The 26,238-nt window shown below is 37.6% G+C and overlaps 1 protein-coding gene across 1 annotated transcript in view; it reads right to left on the reverse strand.

Annotated features, from left to right (window-relative positions):
* The window catches only part of LOC131517978 (uncharacterized), a 409,931-nt gene that overhangs the window by 290,100 nt on the left and 93,593 nt on the right, over positions 1 to 26,238 (reverse strand). The window lies entirely within an intron of this gene.

The raw sequence follows: 26,238 nt of genomic DNA on the forward strand, positions 1-26,238 counted from the left end.
ATGTTCCACCTTGTGCAGCAGTTAAAATATCTAATGCCAATTTGAGAGTCATTTAAGGCCTTAATGGTATATATCCAGTGGTGTTAGCCATCATACACTCTGTTTTGTTTAGCAAGCAATCAGGTAATTAATAAGAGGCACCTTAATGGAAAAAAAAGAAAAATATGTTAATGGTTGGAGCAAATTTCAAACTCAGTGTCTTGAGTCTTGAGTGCTTACAATCTAGTATCTACAAAGATGTGTTATTGAAACATTTTCTCTCTATATTTACCCTCATTTTTAATCAGAGATAGCTAAGTCAAGACTAATTCATTTGTAAAAGAAGTCCAATTGTAATAAATGTGGCCTAATTATTTACAAAAGCTCAGCAAGAATAGTGATTGATCATATATATATCTTTTAAAATCTGTTTTGCTGGAACTTTTAATAAGGCATCTCTAGATTGACTTTTAGTAGCCTCTCTAGGCCAGAAGCCAAGCCAAATATTTGCCATCAGACCTGCCTGTAATACCTGTAGATTTGGGTGAATTCTTCTTCTTGAGATTCCCAAAATATCCTGAGGTTCCTGCACCTTCCAGGAAAGGACGTTCTTTACTCAACTGTTAAGACTGCTAGGAACCCTGTAAGCAAGGTATCAGGCCAACATTTCCAAGGGGCTTTATTGGCTTCAAGCTTCATAAAGTCAGACTTAGTTCCTTAAAGCTGTCTGGTCAAATCTGAATCTGTGCATTGTAGAAGCTGCTATCAGGCAAACAGGTTTGAGCAATGGAATGTAGAAAAGGCCCACTTCAAAATATCCATAGGCCCTAACTGACCAATGGTTGTAAGCAACCAGGCCACTTACCAAAAAAAGGGAAAATTCCATATATTACCATATCTCCTCATCTTCCCCCTTTAAAAACAGTCCCCACTCACTACCTCCTTGCCAACCACCTATCCTCTTCTGTCTTCCCTGCTGCTCACTTGTAGTGTATTCAATAAACTTCTATCTCCTTTGTTCTGCCTCAGGTAAATTCTTTCACCTCCAGCCCCACCAGCTTCCAGCCAGCCATCACACTCCACATTTGGGGGCCCCATCTGCTTGAAAGTCACCCCATTTAGGCAACACATGCATGTCTCTCAACTATAATATTTCAGTCAAAAGACTTGGTAAATTAATCAATGTTTCCAATAGTGTCCTGTTACAAGGAGAACAGATTCTTATTAAACTAATGCAAATAATTATAATTGTCACGAAAAAAAGAATACCCACTGAGAGTTTTTGAATTTCACAGGGCTTAGGTAAAAAGAAAAGTTAAAAACACTTCAATTTGTTAACAAAGGAATTTTTATCATATTTCTGTATATAATGGATATCTTAAGAGAAAGTTTCCTTAATCTGGAAGAGCAAAACATTTGAGAACTAGCAATGTGTTCAAACAAGGGTCATGAAAACTATAATCATCTTCCTCAGTTGATTTCGTCCCATGTTGTGGATTCCTTGCTCAGTTTAAATACAGTTTTTTAGTTAGTTCTGGAAATTCTTACCAACTTTAAAGATATCAAAAAAAAAGTATTTGTCAAAGGACTTTTTTATAAATCTCATTGAAGATGAAACACATTTCACAAGATAATAAGAATAATAACTATAAATGACAAAAGACTCAAAAATGGATATGGTTCAAGATCTAATGAGAGGTAACAATATAAGTGGCAAGGAAATCTGGTTATTTCTGTGACATATAACACTTCTATAATTCTATTAATATTGAAAATAATATCCATGATACAATATCAAGTGATGGCATCGTACCAAAGCATATTAAAACTTTAGAAATTGTATATAATCTCTATAATAGTTATAGCATTTACCCAAACAACATAACCTAAGGCTTATTATTTAACAGTGCTTCCAGAGTAACAACATACCAAATAAAAAGGCCTAATTAGTCAAAAAGACTTCATTCACAACTTAAAATCCAGGTAGTTTATTTTAAAATCTCAGAAGGTTATAAAGTGCATGCCTAAATAGGTTTACAGATCATTACATAACTTAAAACTTAATTATTTATTTAACCAAAGTGTCAATAAGAGATTCCAAAGGCAAATATGTAAAGGTTATATAGTTGTTAGCAAAACTTAGCCTCTTTAATATTGAGAAGTTTTAACTAAGTAATCAAAAACCTGATAAAAACAAAACACAGGGGGTGCCCGGGTGGCTCAGTTGGTTAAGCATCTGACTCTTGATTTTGGCTCAGATCGTGATCTCACTGTTTGTGATTTCAAGCTCCATGTCAGGCTCTCTGTTGACAGCATGGATCCTGCTTGGGATTCTCTCTCCCTCTCTCTCTACCCCTCCCCTATTCATTCATTCATTCATTCATTCTCTCTCTCTTTCAAAATAAACAAACAAACAACTTTAAAAACATAGAAACCTTGGTTTTCTGGGTGGACAAAAGAGAAAAAACTTCGTTTGCATTTTCTTATCAAGAGTAGACCAACAATCAGAGAAAACATTTTTTAAACAGAAAAGCAGAATTTCAATCTTATACCAGTATACTTTTAAAATCCATTCATCTTGATCTTAGTCCTGACCACATATAAAATCTCTTTTCAACGATTTCCTTTCATAAACTTTCTACAACAACTTTTTTATTCAGTTACTTCCCTTATTTCCATCAGTATTAATTACATTTAGCAGAATTTTAACTTTAGAAATCTTAGTCTCCATTGAAAACTAAGTAGTAACCAATCATGAACTGTTATACCAGAATTCTTTAGATCTAAAATTTGTAAGCACATTTCACAATTTTAAAAACAGATTTTTCCATAGCACAATCCTCAATAAAGCACAAAGCGTATTTATCAACAGACCCAAGTATCCTCAGCTTCTCTGCAATAAGAATCCAAAAGCACAAACCTATGTTCAGTAATCAATGCCTAAGTCTTAACTCATTTGGAATCCAATGAATTCAATCGAATTTATCATCTAAGCAAAACTTGAAAGTTTCAGGTTACCAAAGACTTTGAAAGCTATCTTAACAATTACCCATGAAGACTTGGAGACAAAATTCATGATCATTTTAAGTCATCTTTTTGCTAAAAATTGTAACAGATAACATGAGTTTCTTTGACTTTTAGTAAACCTAAGTAGAATAAAAGTTTCATATTTAATGCTAATAACTCTAAGACATGTCTATCTTAATTAAACCAACAAACTTAAATTAGTTGAAATACTAAATATGTTCCACCTGGGTCCACTTAAAAGTCAATTTGTTCCCCATTGTCAATTTTTACCTGGGACACTAGTGGGGAAATCTGAAGTGGGCAGTGTTAAGTCCAAGGGGTGGGGGGTGCTCTTTGCTTCGTGACAGTGAGGGTAGGAGAAGCCAATGGTGCCTGAGAAATCAAGGATGGTATAGGAGTTAGTTATGTAGGCTGCTCCCAAAATGGTACAGAAACAGGAGGAGAGGGAGAGAAAAGCAGAAGAGGTGAGGTGCCTCCAGGAAGGCTGGAGGTGGATAAAAGTCTAGAGGGCAGAGAAGGAGGTCTCCTGGTCCTAAAGCTCATAAGCTTGAGATGAAAAGACAGATTTTCTTTCCACCAACAAGTGGAATTAGGCAGTCCATGTCAGGCCAGAGAAGACAGGGAAATTCCCCAAAACAAAAGGAGTTTTGGTAGCTGCTTAGGATATTCCTTAAAGCCCCAGTCCCAAAGTAGACTAACTGGAGACTATTGGCTCCAATTATCATAACCATTAATGCAGGAAATTCATGAGGTAGAAGCCCCCAGATACAGCTAGAGTAACTCGGCTGTGTTAGGAGCAACATTGAGTCAGAGAGTCAGTGTTCCCTTCATCAGGGATGGCCTGTGTTTCCTCCAGCAACCTGGGTTCATTCAGAGGAGAGTTGTTTAGACAATCATCCAATATGTCAGGAGGGAGTTAATGAGCCTGGTTAGTGGCCAAGCACATTCTGCATGAGGCCCTTATGTCAGGGTCTTGATTTAGGGCCACACAGGCCTGGACTAAGGGTACCTCTGCCTATTTGCTCTATTTCCTGAAGAAAATATCTAACTGATAGGTCATATTGAAGTTTAATGTCCCATTAATGGGCCATTTTTCCCTCATATCCAAAGGAGTACTGAGGCCATGCAGTGTTACAAAAGAAGATTAGCTTTTTTCCCCTTAAATCTTTCAATCTAAATTGTTTCCAGTGGGTTAAAAGGCATCCCAAGGCAGAGTTCTTGGGAATTGAAGAAGTCCATTACCAGGAAAATCCTCTCTGAATCCCAGGTGGTGTCCCATGCAGGATATATCAGAGGTTCCTGCTGTCAAACTAACCCAAGGCATCCCTCAATGAAATCATTATGATCACCACCCTGCCCTCTAGGGGCCAGCATCCCTCCACTTCCCCATTGCATTCTGGACTACAAATGGGTGCCAGCATGTGGAACAAGATACTGTGCTGTGCCTTGCCTTGCTGTGAAGAACCCACCATTTTTAACCCAAGGAAAATACTAGAAGTTTTACAAGGGGAAATCACCCAATTTTGTAATTTAAGTAGTTAGCAGAGGACATTAATGGAAAACAGTAAAGACAAATCCATCATGATCTAACCAACATTCCAACATATGTAGTCCTTACAGCCGACTTCCCTAGGAAACGGCCCAGGGTTGGATTTTTTTTTTTAAATCTTTTTCCAACGTTTTTTATTTTTTATTTTTGGGACAGAGAGAGACAGAGCATGAACGGGGGAGGGGCAGAGAGAGAGGGAGTCACAGAATCGGAAACAGGCTCCAGGCTCCGAGCCATCAGCCCAGAGCCTGACGCGGGGCTCGAACTCACGGACCGCGAGATCGTGACCTGGCTGAAGTCAGACGCTTAACCGACTGCGCCACCCAGGCGCCCCCCAGGGTTGGATTTTAATTCAGTCAGGTACGGGTTTCAGCCAGTTCACAGTGGAGGTCTCACAGCCAGAAGTGGTTAGACCAGAGGTGTGAAGGGGATCACATTAGACCAATGAGAAGGAAACCTCACATGGGTGTCTTAAGATTGGCAGCCATCCTAGTGACTTAGGTAGCTGTCCTGTGCCTAAAAAAGACAACTTTGTATAAGAAAAGGAATAAAAGAAGGCATCAAGTTTTTGGGTTTTATTACCATTTTAGCTATGGTACTAACTCCCCGTCAAAAGGCAGGCTCTCTCCTCCCCAGAGAGTAGCCATGGGCTAGAGGATTGCAGCCTGAGCAATTGACATGAAAATGTTCCAATAGGACTTTACTCCTTGAAAAGCGCCTGAAATGAAAGGAAGAGAAGAGGAAGTACTCACCAAGCTTGCATCAAAGTTCAGAGTCCAGATGAGAAGACTCAGGCCCCATGTTGGACACCAAAAATGATGTGCTTCAATGTGGGATATGGAAGCGAATAGTCAGGAAAGAATTCTTGAGATGTTTTCAGTGAAAAAAAAAAACAAACAAACCAAAAAAAGGTAATTTTATCGAAGCACAGGGACAAGACCTGTGGGCAGAAAGGGCTGCACTGGAATTGTGAGGAACAATTGATTATATCCTTTGGAGTTGGGGGTGGTAAAGACAAAGGAAGAAATTTCCAGAAAGATTTTCATATGCTAAAGAAGACTCACAGGATCCTGGAGGCCTAGCTATTGTCAAGCTAAGGTTGTTTTTTTCCTCTAGCAAAGCATTAACATTATGACAGTTGGGAGTTTCTGGAGGAATGTTGTACTCTGCCTGCCTCAAGTATTTGTTAGTGTGCTGCAGGTTATAAGGAACTCTATCTTCATTTCCTTTTGCCTTTGTTCTCCACATCAAGATCTCTCCCATTGTCAAGGATTGTATCCTGAACCCAAAGACATAAGGAAAAGCACTTCTGGACCCAGTTCTATTACATACTTGAGGAATAATCATAAACCTGTTTGCAAGGAAGAGTAACAAACAGCACACCCTTTAAATGAAATGGTCATTTCACAATGTGTCATTTCCTTTAAGTGATTCTGGAAATCAATTAGTTTCAACCCATTTCATTGTACTGACTACTAAGATGAAGACAAAAGACCCAATGAGACTTCTTTAGCTTGTGACAATGTATTCTTCCTCCAAAAAAAATGACTTGGAGAAACTTAAGATTCTATAAGTGAAGTTTTACAAAAACATTTTTTCCCACGTAATGGAGATAGTTTGTTGTATTATGCAGTACACTTCATATGTTCCCAGGTGCATATCGATGGTTCTGCTTCATAGCACCCACATCCTCATGGCAAGCAATGAAGTCTGTTTCTGTTATGACTGTCACCGTTGTTTTGACTGCCTTTAACCTGCTTGGCAACTTGAGAATCCTTTTGTCAGGATCTGCACCCATAAAGAGGCCATGGTGTGGCCTTTGTTGATAAACTGTTCTCACTTCTCTGACAGATATTTTCTAATGCCTTGAATATAGTGACAGTGATCCCACAGTGACAGCTAACACTGAAAAAATCCTACAGTCCAATTTTAACTACAAGATGTTGGGGGAAAAAAAGATGTGGGAAAAAAACACAGAAAACCTAGGTGAATTGAAACAAAGGTCATAGAGTACAAATGCAAACTCCTTCCAGGAATGTTTGAGAGTGTCTGATAATGTACATTCTTGCCACCATTAGGTATTATGCTATTTAAAAATCTTTGTCAATTGGATTAATTGGAAATAGTATCTAGTTATAATTTATAGTTTCTTTATTTAATATTTTAACATCTTAATTTATCATTTCCGTTTTTTACTTGTTCACTTTCCTTGCCTGTTTTTTTAAATGTTTTTTTATTTTTGAGAGAGAGTGCAAGTGGGGGAGGGGCAGAGAGAGGGGGAGACACAGAATCCAAAACAGGCTCCAAGCTCTGAACTGTCAGCTCAGAGCCCAATGCAGGGCTCAAACTTGTAAACCATGAGATCATGGCATGAGCTGAAGTTGGATGTTTAACCAACTGAGCCACCCAGGCGCCCCAAATTTTATTTTTTTAATGTTTATTTATTTTTGAGAGACCAAGAGAGCACCAGTGGGGGAGGGGCGGAGCGGAAGAACAGAGAATCCCAAGCAGGCTCCCCACTGACAGCAGAGAGTTGATGTGGGGCTCAAACTCATGAACCACTAGATCATGACCTAAACTGAAGTTGGACACTTAACCAACTGAGCCACACAGGCACTCCTGTAGATAAATAAATTTTAAAAGAGGATTTGCTCACAGATCTTAGTCAATCCAGGTTGCCATAACAAAATACTATAGACTAGGTGACTTAAACCACAGGAATGTATTTTCTCACAGTTCTGGAGGCTAAAAGTCCAAGATCAAGGTGTCAGCATGGTCAGTTTCTGGTGATGACTCTCATCCTAGCTTGTAAATGGCTGACTTCTCACTGTCTTCTCACATGGCACAGAGAGAAAGAGCAAGCTCTGTGGTGTCTCTTCTTATAAAGACACTAATTCCAGGGACACCTGTGTGGCTCAGTTGGTTAAGCATCTGACTTCAGCTCAGGTCAGGATCTCACAGTCGGTGAGTTTGAGCCCCGTTTCAGACTCTGTGCTGACAGCTCAGAGCCTGGAGCTTGCTACAGATTCTGTGTCTTCCTCTCCCTCTCTCTCTCTCTCTCTCTCCCTCTCTCTCTGCCCCTCCCCTGCTCACATTCTGTCTCTGTCTCTCAAAAATGAATAAAAATTAAAAATTTTTAAGGAAAAAAAAGACACTACTTCCATTATGAGGGCCACATCCTAATGACTTCATTTAATTATCTTCCAAAGGCCCTATCTCCACATACCACCACAATGGGGATTAGAGCCTCAACATATGAATTGGGGGAGGACACAATTCCGTACCTAGCACTTCCTACTCAGAGGGGCATATGCCCAGTCATAGCTCTCAGCTCATGGCCTGTTTCACTGGCACCCAATGTCTACCTTGAGGGTAGCCCCACTGCTTCTGTCTGTATTGTTCATACTCCTGCTCAGCATACTATTTTCAGGTCTAACTAAAGGGTTGATGGCACTGCCACAATATTGTTCTTTCACTTTTTTTTATATCTGACATGACAGTCTGTAGTCATGCTGAATTGTCTGCCTGGCAGCCCAAGTTAACTGCCCAAGTACCAATGATTGTTTTTGCTAGCACTCTGGTTACAAATTTGTAGAAATTTGTAGAAGGGATTTTTAATACCCTTCTCTAACCTTATTTTCCAGTAAAGCACTGTCATTTTTAGTGTGCAGTTTTGCCAAATACAGGATTTTTCAGAAACACATACATTGCATGTTGCCAGAAATGCCTATATATGGAAAAATGCACAGAAAAGAGCAAGTTAGCAAATAGTTTATATATAGCATGATTCAATTCTTGTTAAAATATACATATATATGTACATAAGAAAAGAGATTTTTGTAGCTGTTTGTATGCATTTTCTAATTTTCCCCTGCATTTTATGTGTTTATAAAGGAAATGGTAAGTTTTTAAAACTAAGAAACAATTGATAGCCCATAGTCTGACCATTTAGACAACTAGAAAGGGCACCTTGAAGGGCTAAGAGATGAAGGTAGAATAAGTCTATAATCACCTGTGGCTTAAAGAAGTTTCAATAGTCCATTCTGAGTGTCTCTGGAAGAGACCTTTTCACTAACCCCACACCAGCAGAAGTTAAACTGTCCTTTGCAGGATGAAGAGAAGAGCAAAGTGGACTAAGAGTGGGGGATTGATTATTCTGAATTGTTTTTTCGTCGTCATCATCGTCGTCGTCGTTGTTGTTTGGTGAAGACTACTGAGAAGCCAGAAATCTTTTTTTTAATATAACTTACTGTCAAGTTAGCTAACATACAGTGTATATAGTGTATTCTTGGCTTTGGGAGTAGATTCCCATGATTCATTGGAGAAGCCAAAAATCTGACAAAGTTATCAAGACAACATCTTAAACTGAAAGAGAGAGAGATAAAAACTCATTTAGATCTTTAAAAAAAAACCACCTTGTACTGTGATAGTCACTTTAAATATGTCATCTTCACAATATTTCTTGACATATGTATTACTGTCTTCACTTTACACGTGAGGAAACAGACTCTGAGAATGTAAGTACTTAATGAGGTTATGAAGCTAGTAAGAATGGAAGCAGGGATTCCATCCTACCTTGGTCTTTAAAATTTGTTATTTCAGAGAAAATCACATAGTATGGATCACACTATTTTATCAGCAATTTATTTGCTCACATTTGGACTACCTGTGTGACTTTCGAAACTATCAGTCCCCTTTTTTATGTTAAATTAGTCCCTACCCAATACCTCATTTTGTTTTATGATTCTGACTATGACCATACATAAACAGTTGACCAGAGACAGGAGATTAATTTTTGATTATCCTTGCCCCAGAATTGGTGAAAACTCACTTGCTAGAAGGCACATAGTAAATGGGAGCCCAGGTTGCAATCTCCTCCTGACAACGTGCATTGCTGTGCTGCCTCCCCTTCCAGGCTCTATAGCAGGGCCCCTGGGGCACAACACACACAGATAGCTGTCTGTCTCCCAATCATTCTCTGTCCTTCTACCTTCTCACTGGGCCCTAAATACAGTTAGCATTTCTTTCTAACCACACAAATTATGCCATTAGTCTAATCATTACATTTTTAAGTTCAGTTTGAATATTTTTACTTCTAATATTAAACAGATCTCAATCGAGGTCATCTATAACATTGTAAAGGTAACACCCTAAGGACCTCACAAAATCTCACTTTCTTTATCCCTTCTAGTCTTTTCATTTTCCATCTGTTCTGAATTGCCAATTTTCTAACATGTGGAACCCTCTGAAGCTTGGGAAACTCCAATGGGTACACACTACTTTGCTGTAGCTGCTGAACCATTTTCTCTTCTTTTGATTCTACCCCACACATCCTTTCCCTTTATGGTTGGCTCTTGCAATTCTCCTTGATGCCCAGCCTGCTTTCTCTTTAGGTCAGTCTTGAGCATTCAGGAAAGTTAAGGGACACTAGAAACATTAAAACTATATATAGCACATATGTCTCACAACTAGAGCATGACAATCATTAACATCCTTAACGAAAGCCTGTAAATCCTGTCATAATCTAATGCCTTCTGAATTGTCCCCCCCCCAAAAAAAATCAATTACGGTAAAGATATTTTTTATTGTGAACAGTATTATTATATTCTGGTATTTAAAAAATCAAGAATATGGGCATAAATGATAACTCTCAGCTCTTCATAATTGCAAAAATCCTATTTCCCTAAGCCGACCATCTAGGATAATGGTCTTCATTGCATTGTGTTGATTTGAAAGCATGAATATGGAACAACAGAGCTGACCTCCATTTCCCACAGAATCTATTGTGTGTCAAATGCCAAAGTAGCCAAAGAGGCTTTACACAAGAGCCAAAAGATATTTAACCTCTTAAAAAGCATCCCGGGGGGGGGGGGGGGGATGGGGGGAATTCCTTTCCAGTGGAATTAGACCATTTTAGCACCTTTTTCTCATATTCTTATTTCCCATGGTCTTAGCTATTTCTCCAGTTTCCAGGGTCATCCTGCAACTGTAACTCTAGCTCAATAATTCAGCTTTCCACATTTTCAGAGAACTCCTATTTTCAAACTTGACTTCCTGTGTGATCCTAGCTCTTGCCATCATGGCCACTTTGTGTGTTCTGGTTCTGACCATGTTTGAACAACCAGCCCTGGAGAGTAAGAGCATCACACTGGGCACACAGGAAGCTAATTAATGAACCACTAGGAGTATTACTAGGTATAGTCATATTAAGATCCTATTAAATAAAAGAATATTCTGACATTTGTTCACTGGTAAGGAACACTTTATTCAGAACTATTGTGATAGGTGTCAAGACTATCACTATAGGGAAAAGAGATCAGACTCAACAGTAAATACAGCAAAGACAGCTGAGAATTTGTAGCTAAGGAGCAGAGTTGGAATGGGGAGGGTTGTCAGTGGATACAAAATTACTAAGAGAAGACTTCAAGCGTAGGGGGATTATTGATAAACCAATTTAACAGAATTCTTGTTGAAGGCAGATCAGGGTGATGAAATATTGAAGGTGAAGGATGAGGAATTTGATTCGATATCAAAGGTGATCAGCTATCAAGGATAGGGGATTTCTCTAAACTGACTTAGCAGGATAATTGCTAAAACTGGACTTGGCAGGCAGAAGAAGCTTCCAAGGACAAGACTAGTCAGAAAGAGGGCTCAAAGGAGCCAGTCTATAGTTTGATCAAAGAGGGGGAGTCTTTGTCAGCCCACATCAGAATTTATAAACAAAAGAAAGGAAGAAGGAAGTTACCACACTTTTAAGGACTTTTCTGATTGTGGCACTGTGTCATTACATAGTACTTTATATGTATTGTCTTAATCATAAATAGGAAGTTGTCACTATTCTCACCTAACATATGAAGAAATTGAGGCTCAAAGAAATTAAATAATAGGCCCTGGCATCAGAAGACCTAGATTCGATGTTGGGTTTTTCCTATAACCTTTCACCATCTCTACTGACTTTAAGCAAGTTACTTAACCTCTCTGTTTCAACTGATGTGCAAAATCGAGATAATATACCTTCCTCCCAGGTATTTTATCAACTATTGTTTATGTGAGGATGACTCCAGAATCTCTCTCATGTTCTATTTCTAGATTCAAATCTCTGTCTACTAGATAGATGCTCCTGGAAATTAATATCCAAACTGAACTTATTATCTTGCTTCAAAATACCTGTTCTGCTTCCTAAACTCTTAATCTCATTAAATGATGGCTATATAATTTTCCAAGCTACAAACATCAGAGTTATAGTCAACTCTAGGTACTCATGACTCCCATAACCAGACACAAATACTTCCATAAGTAGATACCTAACCCTAAGAGAAACATCTGCCAAAGCCACCTTCTCGATTATGTCCTTATGGCCACTTCAGTCATGCCCTCGTCATGTCACCTGGGCTGCAATGACAGTCTCCTAGTGGCCTCCTTACCAATAATCATTATCTGTCCCGATCTGTCCTCTTGTCATTATTGTCATATCTATTAAAACTAAATTTGATCATGTCACTGTGCTGTTTAAAAATTCTGTTAACATTGCCTACCAGTGAAATCCAAAGTCCCTAGTTAGGCATATTAGGACCTTACCAGTCAGTCAGGCTCATCTTCTTGCCACACAGCATCTCTAGCCCCACTCCCCACCTAGCATCTATTCAGGGAACTCTCCCTCTGTATCACCTGTTCCTTCTCTGAAATGCCCATCCTCTAATTTTGTACCTGGTAAAATGCCTTCAAGATCCAAGTCAACTGTCATCATTGTCCCTGAATTCCTTTGGCATCACCTGCACCTCCTCCAGACCACAGCACTTTGCTCATGTACCTCTAGCATAGTCCTTCAGCACAAAGGAAGTTAATGTCTCATACATCTGTTTTTCCCATCAAACTAAAGCCTTCTTGAATGCAAAGACTGTGTGTGAGGTAAGTGTGTCACACTTATATCCTGAGCCTTACTTAATCTAAAATATGAGGATACCTACAATATATTTTTTAAGCCACAAATTTATAGAAAATAAAAGAGCTCTTTTTGTCCATCATTTGAAATAAAGAGAAATAAAGATGACTACATTTCAATTGTGCACTGTTAATTCAAATTCAGTAATGTTCCCATTCATTTAAAATTAAGGAAAAATAGGGTCCAAAAAAACCTTTTCCCCTAGGATTAAAACACATTATTGTATAATTACAGATCATATTTTAAAAATTAAAGTGTGTTGCTTCTTTTGGGATTTGATTTCTTTCGTTCCATTTACAATGTCTATAGCATGTATGATAAGCCTCCTACAGTCATTTCCTGAGTAGTTACTAGAAAAAAAAAATTTAATATCTTATAGTTTTTCCTTAGAAATATCAGGGCATCTGGGTGGCTCAGTAGTTAAGCGTCTGACTTCAGCTCAGGTCAGGATCTCATGGTTTGTGGGTTCGAGCCCCACATTGGGCTCTGTGCTGACAGCTTGGAGCCTGGAGCCTGCTTCAGATTCTGTGTCTCCCTCTCTCTCTCTGCCCCTCCCCTGTTCATGCTCTGTCTCTGTCTCAACAATAAATAAGCATTAAAGAAATATCAAGTCACCACTGCCAATAACTTCACAATGTATCTTCTGGGTTACTAGGAGTTTTAGTTAAAATTAAATTCTAGAGAAAAAATAAAACAATGCCATTTGCAGCAATGTGGATGGAACTGGAGCGTATTATGCTAAGTGAAATAAGTCATGGAAAGACAGATATCATATGTTTTCACTCATATGTGGATCTTGAGAAACTTAACAGAAGACCATGCGGGAAGGGAAGAGGGGAAAAAAAAGTTACAAACAGAGAGGGAGGGAGGCAAACCATAAGAGACTCTTAAATACAGAGAACAAACTGAGGGTTGATGGGGGTTGGGGAGGGAAGGGAAAGTGGATGATGGGCTTTGAGGAGGTCACCCATTGGGATGAGCACTGGGTGTTATATGTAAGCCAATTTGACAATAAATTATATTAAAAAAATAAATAAAAATAAAAGTCTGAAACAAAATTAAAAAATTAAATTCTATGATAGAAAAAAGTTTTAAATATTCTGCATAAAAATAATTCTAAATGAGTAACAAACTTATAGATATATATATGTTATTTGAAATATTCTACCCTGATTTAGTTATCAAACATAAGCTACAAATGTTCTAAACTATTTATGTTTGCAAAATATAAATGTATTATATTTTATATATATTTTATGTACTTTTTTATATATATATTTTATATATATATTTATATATATGATATATAATTTATATATATATTAATTATTACATAATCTACCTTGTAACATATTAAATTTTAATTATTCAATAATGTACCTTAAATTATTATATAATCTAAATAGTATATAATCACTATAATCTTTTTGATTTACACTGACCCATCCCAAGTTACTCTGAACTACAACTTAAATTTGTAGTGATATTTAGAACTTTCTAAGCAGCATCTTTTTTTTTATCTTTTCTTTTAAATCCAGTATAGTTAACATACAGTGTTGTATTAGTTTCAGGTATACAATATAGTGATTCAACATTTCTATACATTACTCAGTCTAAGCAGTGTATTTCAACAGACAGAACCATGTGGATGTTCTACTTCTTGTTCTTTGCTGTAGAACTTAACATATATTCCTGACATATTTAACAACTACACTATACTGTAAAGAGTGTTTTATTTACACACTTTCCCAAAAATTGAAATGCAACTTTCTACAGTTAGTTTTCCCAACACTGTTCCTCTAGATGATAGGGCCTGGTCTATTTCATTTCTGTGAAAAAGATAACAGAAATTTTATCTAACTTTCAGGTATATTTTACATTGTCAGAGTTTGCTAGTTGCCTACTCAATATCTATTCTCTTCTTATTCCCTATTAAGTGTAATTACAATTTTGTTGGCAGCATCCAGGTGCTCAAGAGAAAAAGTATCTATATTTCCCAACCTCCCTTGCTAAGAGGGTGGCCATAGGACATAGACAAGGCCAATGCTATGGAAGTGGAAAGTATTATTGGGGCTTCTGGGGAAGTTCCAGTAAAAGGGAATCTAATTCAGCTGACATAGTTATTTTTGTCCTTTGTTCTTCCTCCTCCTTCCTTAGGCCTTGACAGAGGGCCAAAAGAATTACAGACATCTCAAACCCTGACACCAAGAGTCACCAAGCCAACTCGAGCGACCAGACTTCTCATTACATAAAAAAAAAAAAAACCCAGACTTTATCTTGTTTATGTCACTGTTATTTGAGTTTTCTGTTTCATGCAACTGAGCTGAATCCCTGAGAAATCTGTACTAACCCAGTAGTGTCAGTTACTAGACCCACCCTACAAACCTAACTGCACAAAAGAACATTACTTTTCACATATGGATTTTACTAAGTTTTAAATTTCAGTACCTTAATAAAAATCATTAGACAAATCCAATTCTGTTTATGTATGAAAAAACTTTTGAGAGTGGGTCCCAAAAAAAGAGCACAATCATAATAAAGAGACAAGACAATGAAAGGAAGGTCAGCATCCTTGAAGATAGATTCCTCCACAGTAGAGCACTGAAAAAGAATTAGGCAGAGTCCAACAGAGCTGGTTCTGAAAATAATGGCTATGTTTAAAACAAACAAACAAACAAAAAAACTAAGGAAGGAAAAGACCATGAACAGCAGAGCCTTTGAAATGTGTACAATGTTATGAAAATAATTATTTGTTCTATGTATCTCTTCTTTACATTGTAGCTCCATTATTTTGTTTAAAGTCCCCATTATGTCAGACATAGTCATACATACCAGTCATATATGAAAGATTTCAGATACATTTTCACATTCATTGAATATGTTTTAAATGCCTGCTATGTGCCAGACACTTTTCTACACTCTGGAAATATGGCTATAAAGGAGACAGTTAAAGCTTCTGTCACTGAGGAGCTTATAGTCTGAAGGGAAGGAAAACAGATATAAACAAGTTAGACAGTGGCAAGGGCTGAAGAGGAAAAAAGGAAGGAAGGGGTTTAAGAAGTCAGGAATAGGTATGATTTTAAATGGGACAGTGAGGAAGCCTCGATGAGAAGATGACATTTAGTAAAGATACAAAGGGTATGAGGAAACAACTTATGTTGATATCTAGGGAAAGAACATTCCATGCTAGGCCAATGGGGGATGCCAGGATAAGCAAAAGCAGAAGTTGGGAGGCTGAAGTGCTTACTTCAGGGTACAGTTGGAGGCCAGCAGGGCTTAGATTTTAGAGTAAAATTTTAGAATAATGTGATGGTGTCACATCTCATGCACCACATCCATTTGCTTAACATTCATCCATAACATAAAAAAACTTACATTTGACCCTTCTAGTTTCCAATGATTTTTGGAGGGTTTTTTATGTGGAACATTTTATAAAATAAAAACAACAGCAGAATTCTTGATATATCATGAGAAAATTTGTGTTTAAATACCTGGTCAAAAAGAACTACATTTTCATATTGTTACCAATGTTTAAAAAGTGATGGCACTCAAATATTTCTTATACTTTTTAAATCTCAGGTTTTCAGAAATGTGCTGCACATATTAAGTACTAGATTCAGCCTTTAGAAGATTTTTATCCTGTAATACAAGTAATTTTCTGAAAGAGTATTGCTTGTGTGGAGAAAATTAAGCGCCTGTCTCAATTTAGGAGTATGTCTGAAAGAGTCTCCCTTAACAGGGTTATATTCTTAGGGGTCAGAAATAGTAGATTGAGGTTTGTAATGTGTATCAAAATGGAAATTTTATTTTGATAGACTTTATATCATTCCAATTGCCCCGCTGAAATGTAGACATAAGAATACTAAAATCTGCTGCATTAAAATTTTAAACTCATTGCTCTAAAATGAATGTATCTGGACTGCCTACCTGTGTGGGGTGAGTCATTTATTCTCTTATTCTCCCACAGAGAATTTGATTGCATTCAAACTACCCAGCTGGAGAATTCAGCTACCTTTGAAAAAGTTGATATCAAGGATCTGTGAAGAGTTCTCCTACCCTGTGCGGGAGCTTGAATGTGGCCTGAGGTAGCCATCATCACCTCTTCACAGCTAAAAAAGCCAGAAGAGGCATCCTGCCATCTTGTTTAGGTATTTTCAGCCTTTGTGAATGTACCACTCTAGAAGATGAGAGAATCAATTTTAGTACGTTCATGCTTATTTTCAAAAATGTTTGTGTTACTTTGATTCATCTCTCCCTCAATATTCATATCAATTAAGACATACCCAATTAGGTTTCAGAACTTTAATTATTATTAAAACCATTTAATTCATTCCATTAGTCCTCAGGTTGCAGGATTCTAAAATAAGTAATGATGACTGTGTGTTTTGTACATCTTTGTCTTAAAAAATAATACAGAGCCTACTCTTGTATGTATTTGTAATAGCAGGTACTATTCTGAAAACTCTAAAACTATTAATTCACTTGATCCTCCAGCCAATCCTCAGAGGTAAGGGCCATTATCACCCTACAGACAAGGAAACTAAGTAACATGGAGCTAAGTAACTGCCCAGCATCACACAAATGGTAAGTAGTAGTGCCAGGATATGGACCCAGAACTGTCGGTTCTAGACACTGCAGTTTTAGCCATGATGTCATGCTGTTTAGCCTAATTTCTCAGTGCTATGTTTTCTTCAAGTGAAATATGGCTACAAAATTGTGAATCCATTATTCTTCAGGTATGTAATTATGCATAAAGGCACTGCTAGTGAGAGGTAGCCAAGGTAGTCACCTGATAATAGGAAATGTAAACACATATCCATGCAAACGTATTTAACACTACCAACATGTCAACTACTGTTAAACAAGCCAACTGTGTACAAAGAAATTCCTATGAGTTTAGAAGAAAAATTCCTAAACCAAGGTTATTTGTAAATGGTTCAAATGAGAATGGGATTTGAGGTGTTATTGAAAAGACAGGAATAGGATTTGAGAAAGAGGAGGCATAGAAGGGAAGGACAGCTTGAGCAAAGAGCATGAAGGAGCAAAGCATACAATTGTTCATGGAACAGCAGATATACCAACTGCTGGAAAACTGGATTCACCAGCACCCACTGACACTCTAAGGATTTGTTCATTGATGTATGTAATGTTCTCTGAACATCTTGGAAAAAATAAGTATTTAAATTAAGCCTATCACTATTACTTTTGCTTATGGATTTTTCTTTCACTGAATCCTAATACTCAAAAGTCAGAGAAACTGCTGGCTTTAGAAAACTGGAACCCTTGGCTTCTAGATCATTCAATTACAGAATCAGAAAATTAGAGTCAAACCTGTACTCTAATCCAGCCCTAACACTTACTTTCCTGAGAGTTACTTAAACTCTCTAAACCCGTTTCCTTCTGTATAGTATGAGAGAATAGTACTTCTCATTTGTGTATTGCGGAAGAATTAAGATTAAATAATATTCATCATTCCCTGAGTATTGGTATTAGAGTCTAGCCATAGTAGGCTCTCAATAAATGTTTCTCCCATCTTGCCATCTCCTTTACACACACACACACACACACACACACACACACTTACACTTCTAAGGAGAGTTTTAGGATTATCCAGTATATCCTTCTTGATTCAGTAATGAGAAAAAACTAGTAATGTGAAATTATATATCCCAAAACAATCTAAAGATACAAGACTAATTCTGTCTCTTTGTTTGATTTTAACTTTGAGCTTGCTGGAGCTGAGATTTGCATTGTCTTTCCATTGACTATGAGCACATTTGAAACTACCATTGGAAAAGACACCCCTGCTCTAGGGGTGAGTGCTCCTGGAAGCACTCTGGCTACTCCATCTCAGCAGGAGCTGACCACTGACTTCCCAACTCCCTGGGCCTGCAGATCACATCCTTAATATATGCTTTCCTATGTTATTTTCTTTCTAGAAACCTGACAACATGTCTAATAAAAAACCATTTTACCTAATGCTAAAGTAAAAAGATTTCTGAAGGCATTTCATTACATTTATGTTGTTGATTAAGCAAAAAATAGAACCAACTGAACTCATTAACCAAGTATATTCAATTCAAGTTTCCTTTCTTGTTGATTCCTTGAGTCCTGGCCAAGTCTTTCCTCCTTACTATGTTCTTCTCCTCCATGCTCATTCTCGGTTTTGTGCACAAATCTAGCCTTGCTTCTTTCCCATCCATGCAAGTCCGAGTTCTTTCTTGGCTCACCTTGTCACTAGGGTAACAAATCCTACCTACCCAGATTTGGTAGCAATAACTATCGTATTCAGATTTGCCTGCAATGTGATCAACTCTCTGCCTCCAAACTATAATGCTTCCTTAGTGAACTCATTGTTTCCTAGTCTACTTCCTCAAAGACAAGTGAACATTTCCTATAGCTCTACATCCCCTTTAATAACAATAATCACAATTGTTTAAAAAGTGGCTAGCTATCATTGATGGATCCTGTTACGTGTAGCATTTCCTTACATTTTTTGCATCATTGCATTTAAGTCTTATAACAACTCTATGGTATGAGTATTATTATGTCAACTTTACAGATTAGGAAATTGAGAAGTAAGGTTTTTTTTTAATGTTTTATTTATTTTTGAGACAGAGAGAGACAGAGCATGAACGGGGGAGGGTCAGAGAGAGAGGGAGACACAGAATCCGAAGCAGGCTCCAGGCTCTGAGCTGTCAGCACAGAGCCTGACGCGGGGCTCGAACTCACAGACCATGAGATCGTGACCTGAGCCGAAGTCAGACACTTAACGGACTGAGCCACCCAGGCGCCCCGAGAAGTAAGGTTATTAAATAACCTGTCAGGCCTCACAGCTAAGAAGTGGCACAGCCAGGACTATCTGACTTCCAAGTCCCCAGGTAGGAATAGACAAAAGTGACTCAGAGCACATGCTGAAGGAACCCTGTGCCTCCAAAGTATTTTCTCCACTTTTACATTTTCTACAAAATAAGTTCTGCAGACCCTAACCCTTATTTTTCTCAAATTCTAGCTTTTCTCAAAGCTTCCTGTTCCCTTTACAGCCTGTTAAGTACTCAGCTTACACATCAGTGTCCCACGTGCCTGACACACGCCCATCTATCAGACAGTATTCTCACTCAGCATGGGTATTAGCATATCTAAAACTCATATCTATACTTACAATGATGCCTATTTCCTGCTCAGGAGTTATAATATCCATACATAGATGAGAAGAGGGAATTTGCTACAAAATATCACTAGATTGCCAGTCTGTAGCGTTTGAATACACAATTTGTACAGAGGTAAAAACTTGTTAGACATCTAAGTTCATTTAGTTTTATTAGTTGTTGCTTTAAATTAAAAAGTTAGGGCTAATTACATTTTGATAATCCCTAAGCCACTTCTGGCAGACTAAGCCTAGTACACATCTGAAAATGACACTTGTATAATAACTTCTTGTAAGACAAAACTGGGGATTAAAACTATAAGCTTGCATTTTAATGTTCAAATACATAAAAGGAACCAAAATAATAATACAGATATCCTTTGTTACACAGAAATTTTCCATGTAGAATTTGGAGATTACAGAATTAAACCCCAAAGAAAAGCCTCAATACCCAAAGAGTCAAAAGAAACATAAGAGCAAAATAGACTTGAGTTTTGCTCAGTATTCATCCATAAGAAAAACATGCCTACTCCTCCTTATATGCCTTTTAAAAATGAGGTTGGTTGAAGAATGAAATTTAATACTTGGAAGATCAACAGCTACCCGGGGTAAAGAGGATAAGTGTGTCAACCAACATGCTGTAAATTTCACCTATCTGGAAAAAAATTCTAATTCTTGTGACACAAGTGTTGTGTCACAGCTCATTGTCAATGGGACACTGGCTTCAGTCATACTCCTAGTAACAGTAGCACCTTTCCCCATCCTCTTGTGAACATTGGTATGGCAGTTGGATCAGAAGCCACATTGAGAGAAGAGTCTGCATCTATGAGGGAAAGATTCCTTGGTACACACCTAACCTGATCAATGACTTTGGCTTTGACACAGTCTTTCTATGACCAACTAAGCCTGCTGTGTTAAGCTAAAGACAATACAATAGCTCTTTTATACTCATCCAGTTTTACTCTGGCACAATATCATACAAGACACCTGATCAAAGAACCCAAAATAAAACCTTCCCATTTTGCTTTTGCACATATGAAATCCAAACACCTCATTCTCACGGTCTCATTCTAATGACCCCTTCTATACATTCCAATTCAGACAAGTGTGCCTAAACCATCTTATCCTTCCATCCATCTCACATCACTGGCCCAACTCAGGCAGAGCATAGAAGATCCACTCACCCCCTGTCTTCCAAGTCCATTAGAAGATCTTTTTATCAACACAACTCTTCAAAACCTACCACTCTACTTACTACTGAACTTAGAAAGTGAATCACATGCCTCTGTCTTCTACCTAAATCATGACGCCACCAACATTACAGGGATTTTTTTTTAAAAGGTGTAATAAATAAGGGTAAGGAGAGAGAGGGGTGAGGTGAGTACTGAAAACAGGGAACATGACTGAAAGTCTGTATACAAAGGAGTTTGGCCCTCCCCAGGCATACTCTCTCACTGCAAGCAGCCAGGTTTCTAATTCCACCACACTCAACCGTATCCTGCTCACCAGTGGAGACCAGTAGCTAATTCTCTGTAGAATAAGCCTGAGAGGATTTAGATTCAGAGGCAGAGAACATGAGTGAGGCAAAGTGCTGGAAACAAAAAGTCCACATCCTGAATGCTGGGACCAACTAACCTTTAATTTCAAGCTATTCGCAGAATTCTCACAGTGAGGTGTATGGCCTCTGATTACAAACTGAAGTTTTCTCAGGGGTGCCAGGGTGGCTCAGTCAGACTTACACTCAGGTTGTGATCTTGCAGTTTGTGGGTTTGAGCCCCACGTCGGACTTGCTGCTGTTAGCACAGAGCCCAATTGCGATCCTCTGTCCTCCTTTCTGTCCCTCCCCCACTCACGCTTTCTCTTAAAAAATAAATGGGGCACCTGGGGTGACTCAGTCAGTTAAGCATCGACTTCAGCTCAGGTCATGATTCTGTGGCCCGTGAGTTCAAGCCCCGCATTAGGCTTTGTGCTGACAGCTCAGAGCCTGGAGCCTGCTTCGGATTCTGTGTTTCCCTCTCTTTCTGTCCCTCTTCTGCTTATGCTCTGTCTCTCTCAAAAACAAATAAACATTTTAAAAGGTTTTTTTTAAAGGAAATTGAAGTTTTCTCTAACAAAAACTGAACAGCCCCAGAGAAAGTACCTACATATGCTGACATTGGAGAACTATACCCCCTACTCAACCCAGCTAAATATACAGCTCACTTCCCCAATAGCCTTAAAATGACACCCACTGGTAGATAAAGCCTGGCCTCACAAACAGAAAGCTTCCAATCAGCCTTTTAGTGCCTGCTCATAAATATAAATGGACATGTGAGAGTCACCAGAAGGTTAAGAAAAGTCTCTAACACAAAAGACAGAGAAGAAAACCAAGAAGACAGTAATCTGGAAGAATACAAAACAGATAAAAGTCTATAAATAATGTCTTAAATGAGGTAAAAAAAAAAAAAAGGTTGCACTTTTAAAATGATAATGATTTTTACAAAGGTGAAATTAGAGTAAAGTAAGAGCCCTAATAAATTAAAACATGATGGTATAAATTTGAATTTTTTAATAGTTTGGAAGATAATGTTGAAGAACTCTTCTGGAGAGTAGAACAAAATGGTAAGGAGTCAGAAAATAAGGAGAAAAAGATTAAAGATTTAGAGTATTCTTTCAGGGTATTTATTGTCTAATAATAACTCCACAAAAAGAGAAGAAAGGAAATAATCAAATAAATAACTTAAGACAACTTCCCAGAACAAAAGTATATATCCCAGATTTAAAAGGCAAACTAAGTGCCCAATGTTATTAAACACACACACACACACACACACACACACACACACACACACACACACTAAAAGACTTATCACTGTGAAATTCAGAACACAAATGAGAAAGATCACAAAACAATCCAGAGAGAAGTACAGAAATACATATGTGTATGTACGTGTATATGTGTGTGTATATGTACACGGCACAGGAAACAGAATAGCAAGTCTCAACAGCAATGCTGGGATAGAGAATATAAGGAGTCAATGTTTTCAATATCCTGAAGAAGATAGAGTTTTAATCCACAATGCTATATCAAACAAAACTATTAATCAAATATAAGGATGAGATAAATACATTTTCAGACATGCAGAAAAGCATAAAAATTATTTTTCACACATTCTTTCTTAAGCAGCTACTGAAGAATTTATTTTTATAAAACAACAAAGGAAGACATGGGACTCCAAAACATAGTACATCATTACGATGGCAGCAACAGAAAGATATTTACAATGTACAGTTCAGAAATTCTAATTTAAAAAGAGAAAAATACAAAATATAAAAAAGCAGTCTTTTGACAGGGTTGGAGAAATAATATGTACCAACTTCTAATACTATATTTCCTTCACTAAAATTCTCTCTTTTCTTGTTTTAACCCTTCTTAAAGTCAACAGTGCAAAGAATTCTAGAGGATGCAAAATGTCTCTTCAAATATGAAAAAGATCTTGGTATCTGAACCAGAAAATATTGAGGGCTTACTGTTTTCTCAAATTATTTAAACCTTTTATTTATCTTCCATGTATTTCCTAGGCTCCAAAACTGATATGTGAGAGTAGGGATTATAATTTATCCACCATTATAACTCTTAAAGTCCTCAACATACAGGAAATGCTCAGCAAAGAAGTGTGTAATACACATGATTTTGAATGTATCATAATTAAGGTATAATAATTCCTGTGAGTTGCTATGCCAGGTGTGAAGATTCTTAATGGTGCTACAAGGGAAACTATCAAAGAATTGCATAATGAAGACCCAATAGAAGTAAACAAATCAAGTGGGGCACATCAGCATTTTGAGGAACATGTTAGAAGAAAGCAGACCTTCCCTACATGTCAAATGATAGAGATGTGCTATTTAAAGACTATACTTTGAGTAAACACTAGGCAAAAACTATGAGATTTCTGTGATTCTGATTAGGGTCCCAAAACAAAAAATTGACAATCCACAAGGGATAGTATGAGAAATGTAGGAGTATATCCCTGAAATGAACAGAAGGAAGAATGGTAAGAGAAAGGAAGGAAGAAGGAAGGGTGTTCAGGAGACAGAAAAGGAAGGAGACTTGAAAAGAACTGAGAAGAAGGGGAAAAAAGGAAAAGGAAATCCAAAAACAACAGAATACTCAGAACTATTTTCTTAGTGTTAAGATTATCATGAGTACCTTTCCAAAAATTGTCAGAATTCACTATTTCTTTCATTTATTTTAACAAACATGTATTGGGACTCTAGTGTCAGGTGCCATGCTAGGAATTAATGATTTAATAATGAACGCTATACCGTGAAAACTCTACCCATGGAGTTTAAGATTTCTGTATAGCTGTGTACGTACCTAATAAAACATTTACTTTTCTCATGTCATTGTTTTTAATAATTTGCAACATATATCTTTGTGTTTTAATTACAACCCAGAATAAAGAAACCATCTAGGTTGGTTTTACCTGACCATAATCTGGATTTAGAGATAGGGGAGGAGGGATGCCAACCATATAAAGTCAAATAAGCAGCACTCTACAGGAGCATGTTTTCTTGAGATTTATTTTTTCTGGGTATACTACATATTACAGTTGCTGATTTGTTTTTATTGCTGCTGTTGATGCTAAAAGGGACATCTGGAAACTAGGGATTAAAAGTTTTCAGCTCCACATGAGCTCAAGGTTATAGCCCCAGACCTTATGCAAGTAACTGATCAATTTTGCCAAGGTTCTCACTAACAGAATCTGCGAGATCAAGACTGGTGTGTCAAGGGTCTCTTGTACTAAGATATATTTTAAAACCTACAGTCTTTTGGAATTCTGTTTTCCTCTGTAGCTTACTAAGCCACTGGGATATATTGAAGCAGGATTTCAATAAAGACCAAGCTCTCATTTTATATGCAGAATTGGAACCAGAGAAGACCTGAAATTCAGTCATAAGCAAGTGTTCAGGCAAGTTATTTTATGCATCTCTCCTACACACAGACTAGAAACTATAGCTCTAAAATTGATCCCACTGGGACCTGAAGCAAAGCATTTTGCAGGATGAATACAATGCACTAATTGCTCTCCTCTATGCATTTGTTCCCCATCCTTTTTGGGTTTTCCTCTTCTCCCCTTACCTCTGCCTCTTGGTGATCTCTCAGGAGAGGGAAATTTGTTTCCTTTTTCCCTTACAGAATCAAGAGGATATACCCATAAGTAAGGTATTGTCTGAAATAAGAACGAAGAGGACAAAGAGCACTTTCAAGAAAAGAATTCCTTAAAAGCTATTTCACATTTGAATATGTTTTCATTTACCAACTTGTGCAACTGAATCCTTTAGAGACCAGAAAAAGAAGCACCCCCAATTCTTTTATAGAAGATGAACAAGGTCATTCAGCCCTTTATGTCTTCGTCTCCTTTTCTTAAGCTACCTTAATAAAGAAGTGAATTTCCCTCTCCTCTTTTCATTTTCATTGTGTGTGTCAAAGCCTCGGATGCACATTTTGTTATTCTGGAGTCCTTGTTGGACAAAGATATTTGAGATGTGAGGGGCATGTTAAGAAACCATTTATAGTTTATATAACAGAGCTTTAAAAAGCCCAGGGTCAACACAGCAGTGTCTATTTCACCTAAAGCCAAATTTTTGAGCCAAGGGAAAAAGAGAAATCGTGTCCTGAGTTTTATTTACCACATACCGATAATTCAAAGCAAAACAAAAATAGCAGAGTCTAAATGCGCTATTACTGACACTTCAATGCAGGGGAAAAAAAAGATTTTTGAATGTACAAAAAGAAAAATTTTTTAAATTACAATGCTTCAAAAATTGTTATTTGACAATGCTTCTGTGTCCTGGCTTTAATTTAGAAAAATCTCTAGAGCCAGAATTTCCCTTTTCTAAAATAGTATAAACATCTTTATCCTGAAAACTTGGTTCCTAAACATCTTGGTGATGGTGGTGATGATTATAAGAATTTACTTCCAAAAACTTTCATTTTTCTCAAAAGACATTAAAATGAGAAAATAATATTGGTTGTCAGTTACTTAGATTCTAAGACTGTAGTTTGCCTACACAATTTTGTTCTTCTCAGCCAGGAGACTGAAACAACAGAAATTCTCGCATCTTCAATTAATACTCACCTTAAAGGAATCTGAGTACCGACTACTTTTGGCAAACTCCCAACCCAAGAGGCACCCAACTATAAAAATTTCCATGAAGTCTGAGTCATACTCAGAAATAAACGGTTAGGGGCGCCTGGGTGGCTCAGTCGGTTGAGCGTCCGACTTCGGCTCAGGTCATGATCTCACGGTCTGTGAGTTTGAGCCCCGCGTGGGGCTGTGTGCTGACAGCTCAGAGCCTGGAGCCTGCTTCGGATTCTGTGTCTCCCTCTCTCTCTGACCCTCCCCCTTCATGCTCTGTCTCTCTCTGTCTCAAAAATAAATTAAAAAAAAAAATTTTTTTTAATTAAAAAAAAAAAAAGAAAGAAAGGGCTAAATAAGAAATGTGCCAATGTATGGCATTGGGGTGGAAGAGAATGCATAAATGGGGGAGCTTCTTTGAAAAGGGAATTGAAGTTGCATTTGCAGATGATAGAGATGGTTCTGTCAGTCG

The sequence above is a fragment of the Neofelis nebulosa genome, chromosome 7, assembly GCF_028018385.1.
Source record: "Neofelis nebulosa isolate mNeoNeb1 chromosome 7, mNeoNeb1.pri, whole genome shotgun sequence".
NCBI lineage: Eukaryota > Metazoa > Chordata > Mammalia > Carnivora > Felidae > Neofelis > Neofelis nebulosa.